The sequence below is a fragment of the Aegilops tauschii genome, chromosome 6, assembly GCF_002575655.3.
Source record: "Aegilops tauschii subsp. strangulata cultivar AL8/78 chromosome 6, Aet v6.0, whole genome shotgun sequence".
In the NCBI taxonomy this organism is placed as follows: domain Eukaryota; kingdom Viridiplantae; phylum Streptophyta; class Magnoliopsida; order Poales; family Poaceae; genus Aegilops; species Aegilops tauschii.
Genome location: NC_053040.3, coordinates 424,946,868 through 424,965,926, shown reverse-complemented (window position 1 = coordinate 424,965,926; position 19,059 = coordinate 424,946,868).

The following is a 19,059-nucleotide window of genomic DNA, read 5'->3' as shown; positions in this document are numbered from 1 at the left end:
GTGCAGGGCCCAGTAACCCGCCAGAGATCACGACGCCCGGGGCGGGAACGTCAATTCAGCCCCAAGTGATGGGGCCTCCCTGGGTGAACACTGCCCCGCCTCAGTATGTGCCAATACCACCGGGTCATTATACCAACCCGTTGGAAAACATGGTCGCCGCGGCGGCGCGACTGGCGGCTCTCCCAATCGATGGCGACTCTCCAACGGCGGTTGAAACTCGCCGGGTTAGAGAGCTCCTTCAGACGGCTCTGGCGCAATAGGAGGCATATTCTTATAGTCGGGACATGATTCATTCAACCCCTTGTCCAGGCCGGAGCCCGAGTTATAGCAGGCACATGGTCTCAGCGACCGGCTCAAGCAATGTCCGACGCCGTGACTTGCCTCCTGGCCACGGCCCGGTTCATAATGGGGCCTTTAACGCGGTAGACCAAGACAGAGCACGGCAAGAGGCAGAGCAGGCGGCTCAGTTGATGGCTTACCAGCCACTCCCGGCTTATCCGACGGCTTCTGTCAACGCGGGTATACCTACAAGGACCGGAGGTGTTCCTTGTCTGGTGCCGGCTCTCCGTAATGAACGTCTGCCCAAAGATTTCAAGGGGCCTAGGAAGGTACCTAATTACACGGCTGATTTACAACCCGGAGCATGGATCGAGAGTTACGAGATGGCTATGGAGTTGCTGGAGGTCAGCGAAGTGGCAATGGCCAAGTACTTCACCATGATGTTAGATGGGACTGCCCGCACTTGGTTGAAAGGACTGCCACCGAACTCTATCGGGTCTTGGGCTGAACTAAAGGCTCGGTTCATCCAAAACTTCAAAGATACCTATAGGCAGTCTATGTTAATTGTGGATTTGACTAACTGTAAGCAGCAGGAGGGTGAGTCTACAACCCATTGGGTTCGCGGGGTCAAAGATATAATACATTCATCTGATAAGATGGATGTCGGCTCTGTAGTCTTAATGTTAGAGCAGAATTGTCATTTTTTGCCCCTGAAGATGAAGCTCGGGCGGCTCAAGCGCGATTGCAATGATATGGGTATGCTGATGGCGGCTCTGGTTAAGTACGCCGACTCTGATAGTACCAAGGATCCCGCGTCGGATGATGAAAGGACAGGGAAGGGAAAACGGAATGGCAATGGTAATGGCAAGGGCCCCTAGCATAACTCGGCGAACCAGGGAGGTAACAAGCGTAAGGCTGATGGCAGTATGGAGTTTGTGGCCAACGCCAGTTCACAGGGTAACAACCACCGGCGCAAGGGGAGACCACCTCCCCGCGCCGGTGGGTCAGGCCCGACGCTTGAGCAGTTGTTGAATGAGCCTTGTCTAAGGCATGGCTCTAGGGAAAAGCCGGCCACTCATCTGTGGAAGGACTACGCAATCATGAAGGCCTTTAAAAATTCCAATGCTTTCAATGGCAACAGTGGCCCGGGCGGCGGCTCAGGCGCTGGCGGCTTTCATGGCCCGGGCGGCGGTTCAAATTCCAATTCTCAGAATGTTCAAGGGGGCTTTAATCAGCAATCCGGCCAGGGTCATCAGCAGCAGCAGCAGGGGGGATACCAGACCAATCCAAAGCAGCTCAATGGTGGACAGTATCATGTGTTTACCACCAGTCTGTGCAAGCGAGATCAGAAGCTTCATAAAAGGGCTGCGAATGCTGTTGAGCCGGCGGTTCCACGCTATTTAAGATGGTCTGAGCAGCCTATTGTGTGGAGTAGGGAAGATCACCCTCCCCGGGTTGATAATCCGGGTCACCTGGCCCTGGTGGTGGCTCCTCAGGTGGGGGGATATAAATTCACTAAAGTGCTGATGGACGGAGGCAGTAGCATCAACATCCTCTATTATGAGACCTTCCGTCGTATGGGGTTGATTGATAAGAACCTCAGCCAGTCCAATACTGTTTTCCATGGTGTGGTGCCTGGTAAGTCAGCATATCCAGTTGGTAAGATTGAGCTGGAAGTGGCTTTTGGAGATGAGTACAACGACAGGGCGGAAAAATTAACCTTTGAGGTGGTTAAGATAAGAAGTCCGTATCATGCTTTATTTGGGCGGCCGGCTTATGCCAAGTTCATGGCACGACCGTGTTACATGTATTTGCAGCTCAAGATGCTGGGTCACAATGGGACCATTACGGTTCATGGCAGCCGCAAGATAGCCTTGGAATGTGAGGAAGGTGACGCGGCTTACGCTGAATCTGTCTGTGCGACAGAGGAGTTGAAGTTTTACAAGGACAATGTTGACCCGGCAGATATGACGTCTTTAAAAAAGCCGACCACGAAGCACGAGCCGGCAATGAAATTTAAGTCAGCTGATGAGACTAAACTTGTTGACTTTGTTTGAGGTGACTCATCTCAGCAGTTCAGCATCAGTGCCAATCTGGATCCGAAATAGGAAGGCGCGCTCATCGAGTTCATCCGTGAGAACAGGGACATTTTTGCATGGAAGCCTTCTGACATGCCAGGTGTACCTAGAGAACTCGCTGAGCACACTCTCAATATTGATCCGAAATTTAAGCCGGTCAGGCAATTCCTTCGGCGGTTTAATGAGGAGAGTTGGAAGGCCATTGGTGAGGAGGTGTCCCGGCTCTTGGCGACCGGGTTTATTGTTGAAGTTTTTCATCCAGAATGGTTAGCTAACCCGGTGCTCGTGCTCAAGAAGAACGGCACCTGGCGGATGTGTGTGGACTACACGGATCTAAACAAAGCTTGTCCGGCTGATCCTTTTGCTCTCCCCCGTATTGATCAAATTATTGATGCTACGGCGGGTTGTGAGCGCTTGAGTTTTTTGGATGCTTATTCTGGATACCATCAGATTAAAATGGCAGTTAAGGACCAGGAGAAGACGGCGTTCATCACTCCCTTTGGAGCCTTCTGTTATGTGTCTATGCCTTTTGGGCTCAAGAGTGCACAGGCGACTTACCAGCGTTGTGTGCAGAATTGTCTTCATAACCAGATTGGGCGCAATGTTCATGCCTCTGTGGATGAAATCGTGGTTAAATCCAGGGAGAAGGAGACCCTGGTAGATGATCTTAGAGAAACCTTTGATAATCTCCGGGTTTACAAGATGACGCTTAACCCGGCCAAGTGTGTTTTTGGTGTTCTCGCAGGCAAGCTCTTGGGTTTTCTGGTTTCTCATAGAGGCATTGAAGCTAACCCGGAAAAGATCAAGGCAATCACCTCTCTGGCTAAGCTGGCGTGCATAAACGACGTCCATCGTCTGGCAGGCCGCATTGCTGCTTTGAGCCGATTTATAAGACGTTTGGGTGAAAAGGCCATGCCACTGTACCAGTTGATGAAGAAAACAGATGACTTTGTCTGGAATGATGCTGCTAATGCTGCTTTTGAGGATTTGAAGAGACAGCTGGCTGAGCCCCCAGTTCTTGCTGCTCCTGTTGACAAGGAACCCTTATTGTTGTATGTAGCCGCTAACACACAAGCCGTCAGTGTGGCTGTGGTAGTGGAGCGCAAGGAATAGGGTAAGGAGTATCCGGTTCGGCGGCCAGTTTACTATGTCAGCGAAGTACTCATTGAGTCCAAACAACAGTATCCGCATTGGCAGAAGCTTGTTTATGGGGTATTCATGGCAAGCCGGAAGCTTAAGCACTATTTCCAGGGTCACCCTATCACTGTGGTTAGTTCTGTTCCCCTAGGAGATATCATCCAAAACAGGGAAGCCACAGGAAGAGTGGCTAAGTGGGCTATAGAACTTGGGCCTCATGGTCTGAAATACGTGCCATGCACGGCTATCAAATCTCAAGCATTGGTGGATTTCATCAACGATTGGACAGAGCTGCAGGTGCCTGAAGAGAAACCGGATAATACATACTGGACTATTCACTTCGACGGGTCTAGGCAATTGGAGGGCTCGGGGGCTGGAGTTGTATTAGCTTCCCCTCGAGGTGACAAGTTTTGCTATGTGCTACGGTTGATGTTTCCCTGTACTAACAATGCGGCTGAGTACGAGGCCTTGCTCCATGGTCTTCGGATGGCTAAAGAGATGAGCTTAAGCCGGGTAAGGTGCTTTGGCAACTCAGACTTAGTGGCCCAACAAGTGTCAGGCAAGTGGGATTCCAAGGACCCTCTCATGGCGGCTTATCGCCGCGAAGTCGATGCCATTGCTGGACATTTTCAGGGTTACCAAGTAGAGCACATCGATCGCAGGAAGAACGAGGTGGCTGATGCATTAAGCCGGCTGGGCTCTCAGCGAAAGCCGGTGCCGCCTAATACTTTCCTGGACGTCTTGCATAACCCTTCTGTCAAGTTGCCTACAGAGGAAGACCTGGCTGTTCCTGACCCGGAGGCACAGTTGGTGGCGGCTCTCCGCATTACCCCAGACTGGACAGTACCATACTTAGCTTACATGACCCGGGGAGAATTGCCTGAGGATGAAACTTTGGCCAGACAAATAACCTGGTGGTCTAAGTCAATGATAATTATCAATGGCGAGCTGCATCGTCGCAGTGTCACTGGAACTTTCCAGCGTTGTGTTTCCCCTGAGGAAGGTCAAGAAATTTTACGTGAGATTCACGAGGGGGATTGTGGCCATCATGCCGGCTCAAAATCCCTTGTGGCCAAGGCTTTTCGTCATGGTTTTTATTGGCTGACGGCTCATGCTGATGTGGAGGACTTGGTCAGTAAATGTGACGGTTGTCAGAGGTTCTCGCGACGGGCTCATGTGCCGGCTCAGGAGCTGAGGATGATTCCAATTACTTGGCCATTTGCGGATTGGGGGCTTGATATGGTTGGGCCTTTTAAAAGGTCTAAGGATAAGAAGACCCACCTCTTGGTGGCGGTTGACAAGTTCACAAAGTGGGTTGAGGCAGAGGCAGTTAGCAAGTGTGACGCGGCCACAGCGGTTCAGTTCATGAAAAGGGTGATATTTCGCTTTGGTTTTCCACACAGCATTATAACTGACAATGGTACCAATCTGTCTAAAGGCGCCATGGAGGAGTTTTGTCAACGAGAGCATATTCGACTTGATGTTTCATCAGTGGCTCACCCTCAATCCAATGGTCAAGCTGAGAGAGCTAATCAGGAGATTTTGAAGGGCATCAAGCCCCGGCTTTTGGTCCCTTTGCAACGGACGCCGGGTTGTTGGGTGGAGGAGTTACCCTCCGTGTTATGGAGCATCAATACTGCCCCTAACAGGTCTACGGGTTACACGCCTTTCTTCATGGTTTATGGAGCGGAAGCAGTCCTCCCTAGCGACATCCGTCATGACTCGCCTCGAGTGGCGGCTTATGTTGACGCGGATAACGAGCGGGCGCGCCAAGATGCTCTTGACTTGTTGGACGAACAGCGTGATGTGGCAGCAGCTCGTTCGGCGATTTACCAACAAGACCTGCGCCGCTATCACAGCCGCCGGGTTAAGTCCAAGGTCTTCCAGGAAGGTGATCTGGTGCTCCGGCTCATCCAAGATCAAACAGATGCACACAAGTTATCCCCGCCTTGGGAAGGGCCCTTTGTGGTCAGCAAGAACTTGCACAACGGGTCATACTACCTTATCGATGTTCGGGAGCACAAAGATTCACGTAAGTCAGAGGAAGAGACCCGTCGGCCGTGGAATATAGCTCAGCTTCGGCCTTATTACACTTGAGCCACCGGCTCTCATAATGTACATATTTCTATAGCCATGTATATATTATGATAAATAATAAAGCAGGACCTCTGTCCTTTTCTCCTCCAAAGGTAAATGTGTTATTTCCATTACAACATTACATGGTCACTTGGAGGTGGATCTGGCTTACGATCGTATTCGAATCTGGCCGTTAACAATATGATCACCTGGGGGCTTCCTGTTCAAACATAGGTCGTATTCGAACCAAAGAGAACATAGCTGTCGATACCCACTTGATTGGCAAATTGCCGAGCTCATTGGGGAGTTTTTCTTGATCATATTTGAATCATAGCTCAACCCCCTTTGGGAACCGACGTGGATCGTATTCGAATCAGCGTCGTTAAACAACTCTCAAGGTCATTTGGGGGCTTCCTGTTCAAACATAGGTCGTATTCGAACGAAAGAGAACATAGCTGTCGGTAACCTCTTGATCGGCAACGCCAAAGCCACCAGGGGCTATATGATCGCATTCGAATCTTAGCTTAACCCCTTTGGGACAGTTCTCTAGTCGTATTCGAATCAGAAGCCCCTAAGTTTTGATCTTTGGGTTTGCAACAAGTTGTTTTGATCATATCAACAGTGTGCAAGGGTGGTTCTTACTCCGCCAGCTTAACTTTGATTAACAATGTTGATAGCACACAATAAGCATTATCGATGCTGGTGAACCGGAGTTGAGTTCTCAATCTCATTATTTGGGTTACATAAACCGGAAGTATACTTGAAGGCTTGTAAGTATGCTATTATGGTTACCTCGAGGATATAATTGAGGGCCGGTCTTTGGTGACTTTGGTTCATATTCTGGGTTATATGTAAAGTATATGACTCTCAGTGCGGTAAGCGCTCAGAGACTTGTGATTTGTTTTCTATGCAGGACAATTAAAGACAGCTTGTTAACTTAAGGAAAGTAGATGATCGAACATAACCCGGAAGGAATATAAAGGAGCAGCTTCAATGGAGTTAAGCATTCTACGCGTGCATGATGGCACGACAAAATTAAGTGTTTGTCCTACTCTATTACAAGACTCCCCGAGTCCAAAAGGTGAGGCATTGTTTTTAAGGTGTAACCATGAGCCGCCTAAGAAATCAAGGTGCTTGTTGGGTTGAAGCTCCCGGCTCATCCCTCTCCGCTCCTCCGGCTGTTTCCATGACCTGGAAGGTTGATGATTTCCAGTCAATGCCGCTCAAAGCTTCAAATTGAGCCTCGTCATCAATTAACCCGGCCGGGTCAACTTCGGGGGCGAAGGTATGCTTACGAGTCGGCGGGATCAGGCTGATTGCTTCATAGCGTGGAGTGGGGATCCTCTGATTCTCCGCGTCATAGCCCGGCTGATACTTGGTAAGGTTGGTGTCATTCCCAATCAAGGTGGCCACCGGGCGCACGCTCTTCACACAGGCAGCAAAGTCTTTCTGGTCAAAGGGGTTGCCGTCTTCCTTCAGGCTGGGGTATCCAAGAGCGATGTCGGCCGGGTCTAACTCCGGTAGAAATGCCTTGGCCCGGCTCAGAGTAGCTATAGCTCCGGCTCTTGCAGAAGCCCGTCTCAGCTCTTGGAAGCGTTGAGGAAGAACGGCAAGCCGCCTGAGTACGTATGCCAGGTTAGTGGGAACCTCATTGGACAGAGCCACAACGGCTAAAGCACGTTGTGACCCGGTGTAGAGTTGCTCCACCAAGGTGTAAACAGCCTTCAGCTTGGTCAGCACGTTCTGATTAAGATTGGAGCTTCTGGGACCTGCGTAATAACATCAGGTGAGCTGATGGCGACGGTGGGACTTATGAGATATGAAGAATGTGAACTTGTTAAGGGCTTACAGAATAGCTTACCGAAGATTGCGGAGACCATCTGTGACACATGGTGTTTTAAGCCGGAGAGTTCGGCGGTTCTTTCAGTAAGGGCAGCCTCCGCTTGTTCCGCCCGGCTGAGCAAGGCAGTCTTCTCGTCGGCCCAAGTTTTTCTTTCTGTTTCAAATTTTTTCTTCAGCTTTTCTTGTGCAGCAACACTGAACTCAAACTTGGCATTGGCCTTCCGGGTCTCAGTTTCCTGAGTCTTCAGGTGATTCTTCAGCTCAGAGATTTCCGATTCAAATTTCTTGCAGGCAGCCTGTACAAATTCCGGGTTACAGTTTGAGTGGTTATCATGCAACATTAAAGTCCCAAGCACTTTGCAAGCAAAGACACTTGGCACTTGGGGGCTAATGTATGTTGAAAGATTCTATTTATAAGTGCCAGTTCATGAAGGTAAGCCGGAAGTTAAGTCTACAACATATTCTATCATAAGTAATAGACTTGGGGGCTAGCATGGTAAGGATGACTATGGAGTAAGCAAGAGAGTTGTACCTCAGATTTTTGCTGTATCTGCTTCACCATGTCAGTCTCCCGGTCCCGGCTGTTGTGCACTTGACCAATATAACTAGAAACAATGTCTCCAATGCTCAAGTTAGCATAGTTAGTGATATCCAGTCTGGTCCTGTGGCGCTCCAGCAGTTCTTCTTTAGCAGAGCATCTGGCCAGCACAGTGGGTCTTCCCGGCTCAACATATTCGGTCCGGGTAATCACCACATCCGGGTCATTGGCCGGTTGAGCTGAGCTGGGGATCTCCGGGTTGTCAGAACTCTCCATGGCTTGTTGTTCAGTTGGAGCAGTGGTTTCTGGAGCTGGTGCAGACAGCGGCTCAGAAGCAGAGGCGTTGGGTTCAGTCAAGACCAGGTCTTTGACCGGGTGACTTTTCTTTGCCCTCTTGCTGAGTTTTGCTTGTGCGCTGAAAGTCAAAAGGTTAGTGCAAAAACATGAGTAAGATAAGCACAAAATAAGATGATTATCATTACCCGGGCGCAGTCTTGAAAGCCGGCAAGTTAGATTGCATGGAGTCACCGGAGGAAGGTGAAGTGTCCTGATAGTTTGAATCAGAAGAATTGAGTGGTTGGCGAGTGATGCCCGCCAAAGGATGAAAAGGATATAAGTTGGAGATAACCTCGGTTCGGCACTTCCATGACGCTTCGGGTAAGCCGGAGGAGAGGTCTGCATCCTTGCTGGCCCGGGTTTGCCTCCGGCTCTCATGAATCTGTTGCTTCAAAAGAAATTGAGGATCTTGATAAGCTAAAGGATGGGAAAATCTTACTTTCTGGGTTACTCTTCGGACTTTCAGCCTTGGCAAGGGGTCCAAGTCGGAGGAAAGTATAGTTACCTCTTCAATCACCGGGTTACTCGCTCCGGTGTCCTCCTGCTGATAATAAATGTCAATAAGGTGGTTAAGAACAAGCAAAAAACAAGAGAAGAGCGTAAGAATGAAGGGTTACCTCTGACTCGGAGGAGTCATCCAGCTGAAGCAGCTCTGAGGCGCTAGGCTTACTCCCCTTCTTGCGGGGAGCGGCTCTCCTGGCGGCTTTCTTAACCTTCCTGGCTTTCTTAGCAGCCTCATGGTCATACCTGACCTTCCAGAACTTATCATTAGCCTGAAAAATACAACAAAGGTTTCTTGAGGTTAAGATGAAAATTGTTCAATTGGAAAGTAAGCTGCTCAGATCAGTAGCTTACCGCTGGAGCCGGGTTAGCCTTGCAGAAGGGACTTAAGCCTGTCCTCCCGCAGTCTGCTAAGCTCTCGTTCAAAAGGGACTTGGTCATGTCATCAACGACGTCCTCAGGTAGGTCGTTGGGGCTGTGCCGCAGAGGATCATCCTTCCGGCCCGTGTAATCACACATTAAGCCGGGGCGGCGGCTCAAGGGAATCACCCGCCAAGCAATCCAAACCCGGACCAGATCAACACCGTTAAGGCCGTTTCCCAGAAGAGCCTTGATCTTGTTGATGGTGGGGATAAGCGGTTGTCGCTCAGCTTGAGATAGCTTGTCTGGCAGGGGGTGATTTGACTCCAGACGCAGGGCGCGAAAGCCGGGCAGAAGGTTTTCATCAACCGGAGAAGTATCCTGGCAGTAGAACCATGTCTGGTTCCAGTCCTTTGGGTGGCTTGGTGGTTCAGCATAAGGAAAGAGGCAATCTCTCCGTCGTTGGATTGAAATTCCGCCAAGTTCCAAGCTAGGCCCGTTGGCACACTCGTTCTGGCGGTTCAGATAAAACAGCTCCCTAAAGAGCAGTAGGCTGGGCTCTTCTCCGAGATATACCTCACAGAATACTTGAAAGTTACAAATATTCGACACGGAATTGGGTCCGATGTCTTGAGGTCGCAGATCGAAAAAGTTTAGAACATCTCTGAAGAATTTTGAGCCAGGAGGAGCAAAGCCCCGGCTCATGTGATCAGCAAATATTACAACCTCTCCATCTCTTGGTTGAGGTCTTTCTTCGGATGGGTCAGGGGCACGATAGGACATAACCTCCTTCTTAGGCAGGTAACCCGTCTTCACGAAATCATCTAAGGTATCATCAGTAACATTGGATCTCACCCAGTTGCATGTAATGGGTGCCTTAGGAGCCTTGGGCGGCATTGTGAAAGACGAAAGCCTATGACAAAAGAAAATGTCCGGTTCAAATTTAAGCCGGAGGAAGTTCCCAGTTCAGCATTCAAGATGGCGGCTTATGAAGGGGCCTAATGATATATGGCTAATTGTGTCGGGTTATCTAAGCCGCTGTGGATGTCATAAGTAATTCAAGTTGTTTAAAACTGTATCATGAATGAGCCCGAAATTTCACAGCGCATGGCCTCCTTTAAGCCGGCGATATGAGCCGCCATAGCTAACAGATGCAATTTTTGACTAAGTGTGGCACAAACAGGTTTCACAGTTCGCAGTAATTATTTTGGATCAAATGGTCGTCTAGAAAGGAAAAAATTTCTAGACCTAAAAACTGGCACAAAGAAGTTCATAAGCTCTAATGAGGTCTTTTTGCAAGCAAGAGGGATCTGCTAGTACTGGAAATGGGTGCGAAACCACTACCGCAGGAGCTTTATCCTACTTTCCGGATCAAAAGAGGCCGCGGTGGAAGAACTGTGAAGAACTCGGGATGAACTACGAAGAACAAGGGAAGAACGACAGAACCCTAATGCAAACCTACTGTATGGAGTGGCGAGTACTTACTGGCGCTGATGAGATGCGGAGGTGGCCGCCGTTTCACTGGACCAGTTCAGGGTGATGCAGCGGCCGAGGTCGAGGAAGACAAGGGGCGCGGCGGCGGCGGCGGCTGGAGCTCGGGCTCTGGAGCGTCAGAGGAGGAAGACGATGGAAGGGAAGAGTGACGAAGGCTTATGGGCCAGGCCTATTTATAAGAGACGGCTGATAAATGGGCGCGAGAAACAAGGAGGCCACGACGCGATTATCTCGCCACAGAAACGCCTCGATTTTCGGGATGGTCATTATAGATAAGATCCGTTGGGATATGACAGAATAAAAAATGAATTTAATGGAAGATGACGTCACGGTGGGTTATAGCCTTCGCACAAGCAGAAGCCGGAAGATTTTCTTTCAAAGGGATTGAAGATTGACATGAACCGGTTCAAATCAATCTGGGGCCTAATGTTGAGGATATAACCATCAGAGTCACCCGCCCAGGAGGGGCCGGGTTACGTTATAATGATCATCACGTAAAGCCCAGTACCAGGCTAGAGGATGGCGGATTCACAGTGGGCTTAAGACCCGGAGGCGGCTTAAGGCCCGTAGTGATAAACCGCCGTTATGGCAAGACTTGTAATGTAAGGCAAGAGTAGTTAAGAGTCCGAGCCGGATACTGTTATAAGCCGGCCGGGACTCTGAGAGCCGCGGGGCGTCAACCTCTCTATATAAAGGGACGACCCGGCGGCGGTTCAGGACGGGAGAGGACAGATCGAGAGCCAGGCATAGCGATTAAGCTCCCTGGTCATCGAAACCCTAAGTAATACTACCTCAACTGGACGTAGGCTTTTACCTTCACCGTAAGGGGCCGAACCAGTATAACCCTCGTGTTCCTTGTCCCGTTTAACCCCTTTAAGCTTCCTAGCTGCGATGGCTCCACGACTAAGTCCTTGCACGAGGACATCTGCCGTGACAATTCCACGACAGATCTGGTGGTTCTGGACTCTGCGGCGGCTGGATGAATATTTCGTTGACTCCCCTAGGGTTTGTGGATTTTTGGGGTATTTATAGAGCAAAGAGGTGGTCCGGGGGGCACCCGAGGTGGGCACAACCCACCAGGGTGCACATGGGCCTCCTGGCACGCCCTGGTGGGTTGTCCCCTCCTTAGGACTCCCCCCAGGGCAACTAGGGCCCAACTTCTTCCTTTTGGTCAATAAAAAATCATCGTTAAGTTTTATTGCATTTGGACTCCGTCTGATATTGATTTCCTGCGATGTAAAAAACATGGAAAAAATAGCAGCTGGCTTGGCACTATGTCAATAGGTTAGTACCAAAAATGATATAAAATGACTATAAAATGATTATAAAACATCCAAGATTGAGAATAAAACAGCATGGAACAATAAAAAATTATAGATACGTTGGAGACGTATCATTAGCACAATTGACATCAATAGAATTTATAATAACATCATTGCAATCATGCTTTTCATTCAAGGAGTTATCGTGATTCACTTCGTAAATTTCTTCTTTTAGCACTTCATCACAATTCTCAGATTCACGGATTTCAAGCAAAACTTCAAAAATATAATCTAGTGCACTCAACTCACTAGCAATTGGTTCATCATAATTGGATCTCTTAAAAAGATTAGCAAGTGGATGAGGATCCATAAACTTTTGTTTCTGAATTTCAATAAATACACAAATATACCAAGAAAACAAGCAAACGAGCCAAGTAAGACATAGAGGCAGACGAAAAGACGAATGGAAGAAGGGTGAATAAAAAGGCAAATCTTTTCGAAAATCATTTTAGAAGTGGGGGAGAGGAAAACGAGAGGTAAATGGTGAATAATGTAATGCAAGAGATGAGAGTTTTATGATGGGTACTTGGTAGGCTTGATGTAGATCTCCTCGGCAATGTTACTAGAAATTGGCAAGTTGACAGGAGACTAATCTTGACTTGGCATAAATCTCCTCGGCAACGGCGCCAGAAATTCTTCCTACTACTTCTTGAGCTTGCGTTGGTTTTTCCCTTGAAGAGGAAAGGGTGATGCAGCACAGTAGAGATAAGTATTTCCCTCAGTTAAGAATCAAGGTATCAATCCAGTAGTAGAAGAACGCGCAAATCACCAATAATTGCACAAACAATCAAACACTTGCACCCAACATGATAAAGGGGTTGTCAATCCCTTCACGGTCACTTGCAAAGGTGAGATCTGATAGAGATAGATAAATAAAAGATAAAATATATTTTTTTGGTTTATAGATCTGAAAATAAAAGATTGCAAAATAGTAGATCGGAAACTAATATGATGGAAAATAGACCCGGGGGCCATAGGTTTCACTAGAGGCTTCTCTCTTGAAGGCAAATAATACAGTGGGTGAACAAATTACTATCGAGCAATTGATAGAAAAAGCGCAAAGTTATGATGATATCCAAGGCAATGATTATGACATATAGACATCACGTCCGTGTCAAGTAGACCGACTCCTGCCTGCATCTACTACTATTACTCCACACATTGACAGCTATCCAACATGCATCTAGAGTATTAAGTTCATAAAGAACGGAGTGACGCTTTAAGTAAGAAGACACGATGTAGAGGAATAAACTCATGCAATATGATGTAAACCCCATATTTTTATCCTCAATGGCAACAATTCAATATGTGTCTCGCTACCCCTACTTCGTCACTGTGTGAAATCACGCAAGATTGAACCCAAAGCTAAGCACCTCTCCCATTGCAAGAAAAACCAATCTAGTTGGCCAAACCAAACCGATAATTCGAAGAGAAATACAAAGATATCAAATCATGCATATAAGAATTCAGAGAAGATTCAAATAATAATCATATATAAGCTGATCATAAATCCACAGTTCATTGGATCTCGACAAACACACCGTAAAAGATGATTACATCGGATATATCTCCAAGAACATCTAGGAGAACATGGTATCGAGAATCAAAGAGAGAGAAGAAGCCATCTAGCTACTAGCTATGAACCCATAGGTCTGTGATAAACTACTCACGCTTCATCGGAAGGGCAATAGAGTTGATGTAGATGCCCTCCGTGATCGAATCCCCCTCCCGCAGGATGCCGGAAAAGGCCCCAAGATGGGATCTCACGGGAACAGAAGGTTGCGGCGGTGGAAAAGTGTTTTCGTGGATGCTTCTGGTGTTTCTGGCATATATGTGAATATAAAGGAGGAAGATCTAGGTCAGGGGATCACGAGGGGCCCACAAGGTAGGGGATGCGCCCTACCCCCTGGGCGCGCCCTCCACCCTTGTCACCGCCTCGTGGCTCTTCTGATTTGCACTCCAAGTCTCCTGGGTGTCTTCTGGTCCTAGAAAAATCGTCGTAAAGTTTTATTCCGTTTGGACTCTGTTTGGTATTCCTTTTCTGTGAAGCTCAAAAACAAGGAAAACACAGAAACTGGCACTGGGCCCTAGGTTAATAAGTTAGTCCCAGAAATAATATAAAATAGCATATTAATACATATAAAACATCCAAAACAGATAATATAATAGCATGGAACAATCAAAAATTATAGATACGTTGGAGACATATCATATACCAATCACTCATGACGGATAATCGTCACCAAAAATGGTCTTAGGCGACATATTTGCCTATCCTACGTGACATTTTGGTCCATCACCAAAAACGACCATCAGTGATAATTTTGGGTTCGTCACCAAAGACACGATCTTGCCTGACGAGAAAGTGGTACAGTCAAGATTTATTTTTTATGACAGCGGTTCAGTGACGATGGGGGTGACGACCGGAAAATGTCACCAGGACATTTTTCATGACAAAAAGTAGTTTTACGTGACTCAAGTGAAACTTCATAAAATAGTGGAGATTTTTAGTGCTAATAAACGGTAAAGACTAATAAACCCAGACGGAGGTAGTACTTGTTAGATGATCTTGGACTTCGCACTAAGTGATCATACTGCAAGCTTTTCAACATCAAAATATGGAATTATGTCAGTTTTTTGAAGGAAATATGCCCTAGAGGCAATAATAAAGTTTTTATTTTATATTTCCTTATTCATGATAAATGTTTATTATTTATTCTAGAATTGTATTGATCAGAAACCTAAATACATGTGTGAATAGATAGACAAACACTATGTCCCTAGTGAGCCTCTATTTGACTAGCTCGTTGATCAAAGATGGTTAAGGTTTCCTAACCATGGACATGAGTTGTCATTTGATAACGGGATCACATAGAATGATGTGATGGACAAGACCCATTCATTAGCTTAGCATATTCATTGTTCAGTTTTATTGCTATTCCTTTCTTCGTGTCAAATACATATTCCTTCGACTATGAGATTATGCAACTCCCAGATACCGGAGGAATACCTTGTGTGCTATCAAATGTCACAACATAACTGGGTGATTATAAAGATGCTCTACAGGTATCTCCGAAGGTGTCTGTTGGGTTGGCATTGATCGAGATTACGATTTGTCACTCGAGTATCGGAGAGGTATTTCTGGGCCCTCTCGGTAATGCACATCATAAGAAGCCTTGAAAGGAAAGTGACTAATGAGTTAGTTGCAGGATGATGTATTACGGAACAAGTAAAGAGACTTGTCGGTAACGAGATTGAACTAGGTATGTAGATATCGACGATCGAATCTCGGGCAAGTAACATACCGATAGACAAAGGGAATAACGTATGTTGTCATAACGGTTCGAACGATAAAGATCTTCGTAGAATATGTAGGAGCCAATATGAGCATTCAGGTTCCGCTATTGGTTATTAACCGGAGAGGTGTCTCGGTCATGTCTACATAGTTCTCGAACCCGTAGGGTCGATGACGATATTGTATTATATGAGTTATGTGTTTTGGTGACCGAATGTTGTTCGGAGTCTCGGATGAGATCACGGACATGACGATAAGTCTCGAAATGGTCAAGAGGTAAAGATTAATATATAGGACGATAGTGTTCGGACACCAGAAGTGTTCCGGAGTGTATCGGGTATTTATCGGAGTACCAAGGGGTTATCCGAACCCCCGGGGGAGGTATATGGGCCATATTGGCCATAAGAGGGGAGCACACCATCCCAAAAGGGGTGGCGCCCCCCTTGGCATGTGGCCGAATTGGAGAAGGAAAAAGGGGGTTCGCCCCCCTTCCTTTCTCTCTCCCCCTTCCTTTCTTCTCCGATGGAAAAAGGAAAGGGGGGCGCCACTTGGAGAAACCCCAAGTAGGATTCGGATCCTACTGGGGCGTCCCCTGCGTGCCTCTCCTCCCTCCCACCTATATATATGTGGGGAGGGGGCACCTAGAACACAGAACATCAATTGTTAGCCGTGTGCAGCGCCCCCCTCCACAGTTAACACCCCCGGTCATATTCTTGCGGTGCTTAGGCGAAACCCTGCAAGGATCACATCACCATCACCATGAGCACGCCGTCGTGCTGACGGAACTCGTCTACTACCTCGACACCTTGCTGGATCAAGAAGGCGAGGGACATCAATGAGCTAAACGTGTGCACAACTCGGAGGTGTCGTACGTTCGGTACTCGATCGGTGGAGCACGAAGAAAGTTCGACTACGTCAACTGCGTTGTGAAACGGTTACAGTTACGGTCTACGGGGGTACGTGGACACTCTCTCCCTCTCGTTTCTATGCATCTCCATGGGTAGATCATTGCGTGCGCGTAGAAAAAATGTTTTCCATGCAACATTTCCCAATAGTGGCATCATGAGCCAGGTCTATGCGTAGATAATATGCAAAAGTAGACCACAAAGAGTTGTGGGCGGTAATAGTCATACTGCTTACCGCCAACGTCTTATTTTGATTCGGCGGTATTGTGGGATGAAGCGGCCCGGACCAACCTTACATATCCACGCACATGAGACCGGTTCCACGGACAGACATGCAAATTAGTTTTGCATAAAGGTGGCTGGCAGGTGCTTGTTTCTCCTACTTTAGTTGAATTGAATTTGACTGTGGCCGGTCCTTGAAGAAGATTAAAACAACAAACTTGACGAAACACAGTTGTGATTTGATGCGTAGGTAAGAACGGTTCTTGCTAGAAGCCCGTAGCAGCCACGTAAAACTTGCAACAACAAAGTAGAGGACGTCTAACTTGTTTTTGCAGGGCATGTTGTGATTTGATATGGTCAAGGCATGATGTGATATACGTTATTGTATGAGATGATCATGTTTTTTTAAGTTATCGGCAACCGACAAGAGCCTTATGGTTGTCTCTTTATTGTATGAAATGCAAATGCCATGTAATTTCTTTACTTTATCACTATACGTTAGCGATAGTTGTAGAAGCAATAGTTGGCGAGACGACCACGGCACTGATAACCCACAAGTATAGGGGATCGTAATAGTTTTCGAGGATAGAGTATTCAACCAAAATTTATAGATTCGACACAAGGGGAGCCAAAGAATACTTGTAAGTATTAGCAGCTGAGTTGTCAATTCAACCACACCTGGAGATTAATTATCTGCAGCAAAGTGATCAGTAGCAAAGTAGTATGATAGTTTTGATAATAGTAGTAGCAGCAATAGTAACACTAACAGTGATAGCAGTAGTTTTATAGAAAGTGCAATAGTAACGATAGCAGTAGTAACTTGGCAAGAACAATATAAGATAAATTCGTAGGCATTGGATCGGTAATTTGTTGGATGATATTCATCATGTGACAGTCATAACCTAGGGCGATACGGCACTAGCTCCAGATCATAAATATAATGTAGGCATGTATTCCGTAAATAGTCATACGTGAAGGAAATATGCCCTAGAGGCAATAATAAAGTTGTTATTTATATTTCCTTATATCATGATAAATGTTTATTATTCATGCTAGAATTGTATTAACCGGAAACTTAGTACATGTGTGAATACATAGACATACAGAGTGTCACTAGTATGCCTCTACTTGACTAGCTCGTTAATTAAAGATGGTTATGTTTCCTAACCATAGACATGAGTTGTCATTTGATTAATGGGATCACATCATTAGGAGAATGATGTGATTGACTTGACCCATTCCGTTAGCTTAGCACTTGATCGTTTAGTATGTTGCTATTGCTTTCTTCATGACTGTGTTCCTATGACTATGAGATTATGCAACTCCCGAATACCGGAGGAACACTGTGTGTGCTATCAAACTTCACAACGTAACTGGGTGATTATAAAGATGCTCTACAGGTGTCTCCGATGGTGTTTGTTGAGTTAGCATAGATCGAGATTAGGATTTGTCACTCCGATTGTCGGAGAGGTATCTCTAGGCCCTCTCGGTAATGTACATCACTATAAGCCTTGCAAGCAATGTGACTAATGAGTTAGTTGCAGGATGATGCATTACCGAACAAGTAAAGAGACTTGCCGGTAACAAGATTGAACAAGGTATTGAGATACCGACGATCGAATCTCGGGCAAGTAACATACCATGAAAAAGGGAACAACGTATGTTGTTATGCGGTTTGACCGATAAAGATCTTCGTAGAATATGTAGGAACCAATATGAGCATCTAGGTTCCGCTATTGGTTATTGACCAGAGACGAGTCTCGGTCATGTCTACATAGTTCTCGAACCCGTAGGGTCCGCACGATTAACGTTCGATGACGATCGGTATTATAAGTTTATGTGTTTTGATGTACCGAAGGTTGTTCGGAGTCCCGGATGTGATTACGGACATGACGAGGAGTCTTGAAATGGTCGAGATATAAAGATTGATATATTGGAAGGCTATGTTTGGACATCGGAATGGTTCCGGGTGAGTTCGGGCATTTACCAGAGTATCGGGGGGTTACTGGAACCCCCTGGGGAGTCATTGGGCCTTAATGGGCCTTTCGGGGAGAGAGGAGGAGGCGGCCAAGGTGGGGGCGCCCCTCCCCCCAAGCCCAATCCCAATTGGGAAGGGGTCGTCCCCCCTTTCCTTCTCTCCCTCTCCCTCTTCCTTCTTCTCCCACTCCAACTAGGGAAGGGGGGAATCCTACTCCCGGTGGGAGTAGGACTCCCCCTTGGGCGCGCCATAAAGAGGGCGGGCCCTCCCCTCCTCCACTCCTTTATATACGGGGGAGGGGGGCACCCCATAGACACACAAGTTGATTGTTTAGCCGTGTGCGATGCCCCCCTCCATAGATTTCCACCTCGGCCATATCATTGTAGTGCTTAGGCGAAGCCCTGCGTCGGTAACTTCATCATCACCGTCATTACACCATCGTGCTGACGAAACTCTCCCTCGACCTCCGCTGGATCTAGAGTTTGTGGGACATCACCGAGCTGAACGTGTGTAGATCACGGAGGTGCCATACTTTCGGTACTAGGATCGGTTGGACCGTGAAGACGTACAACTACATCAACCACGTTGTCATAAACGCTTCCGCTTTCGGTCTACGAGGGTACGTGGACAACACTCTCCCCTCTCGTTGCTATACATCACCTAGATGGATCTTGCGTGTGCGTAGGAATTTTTTTG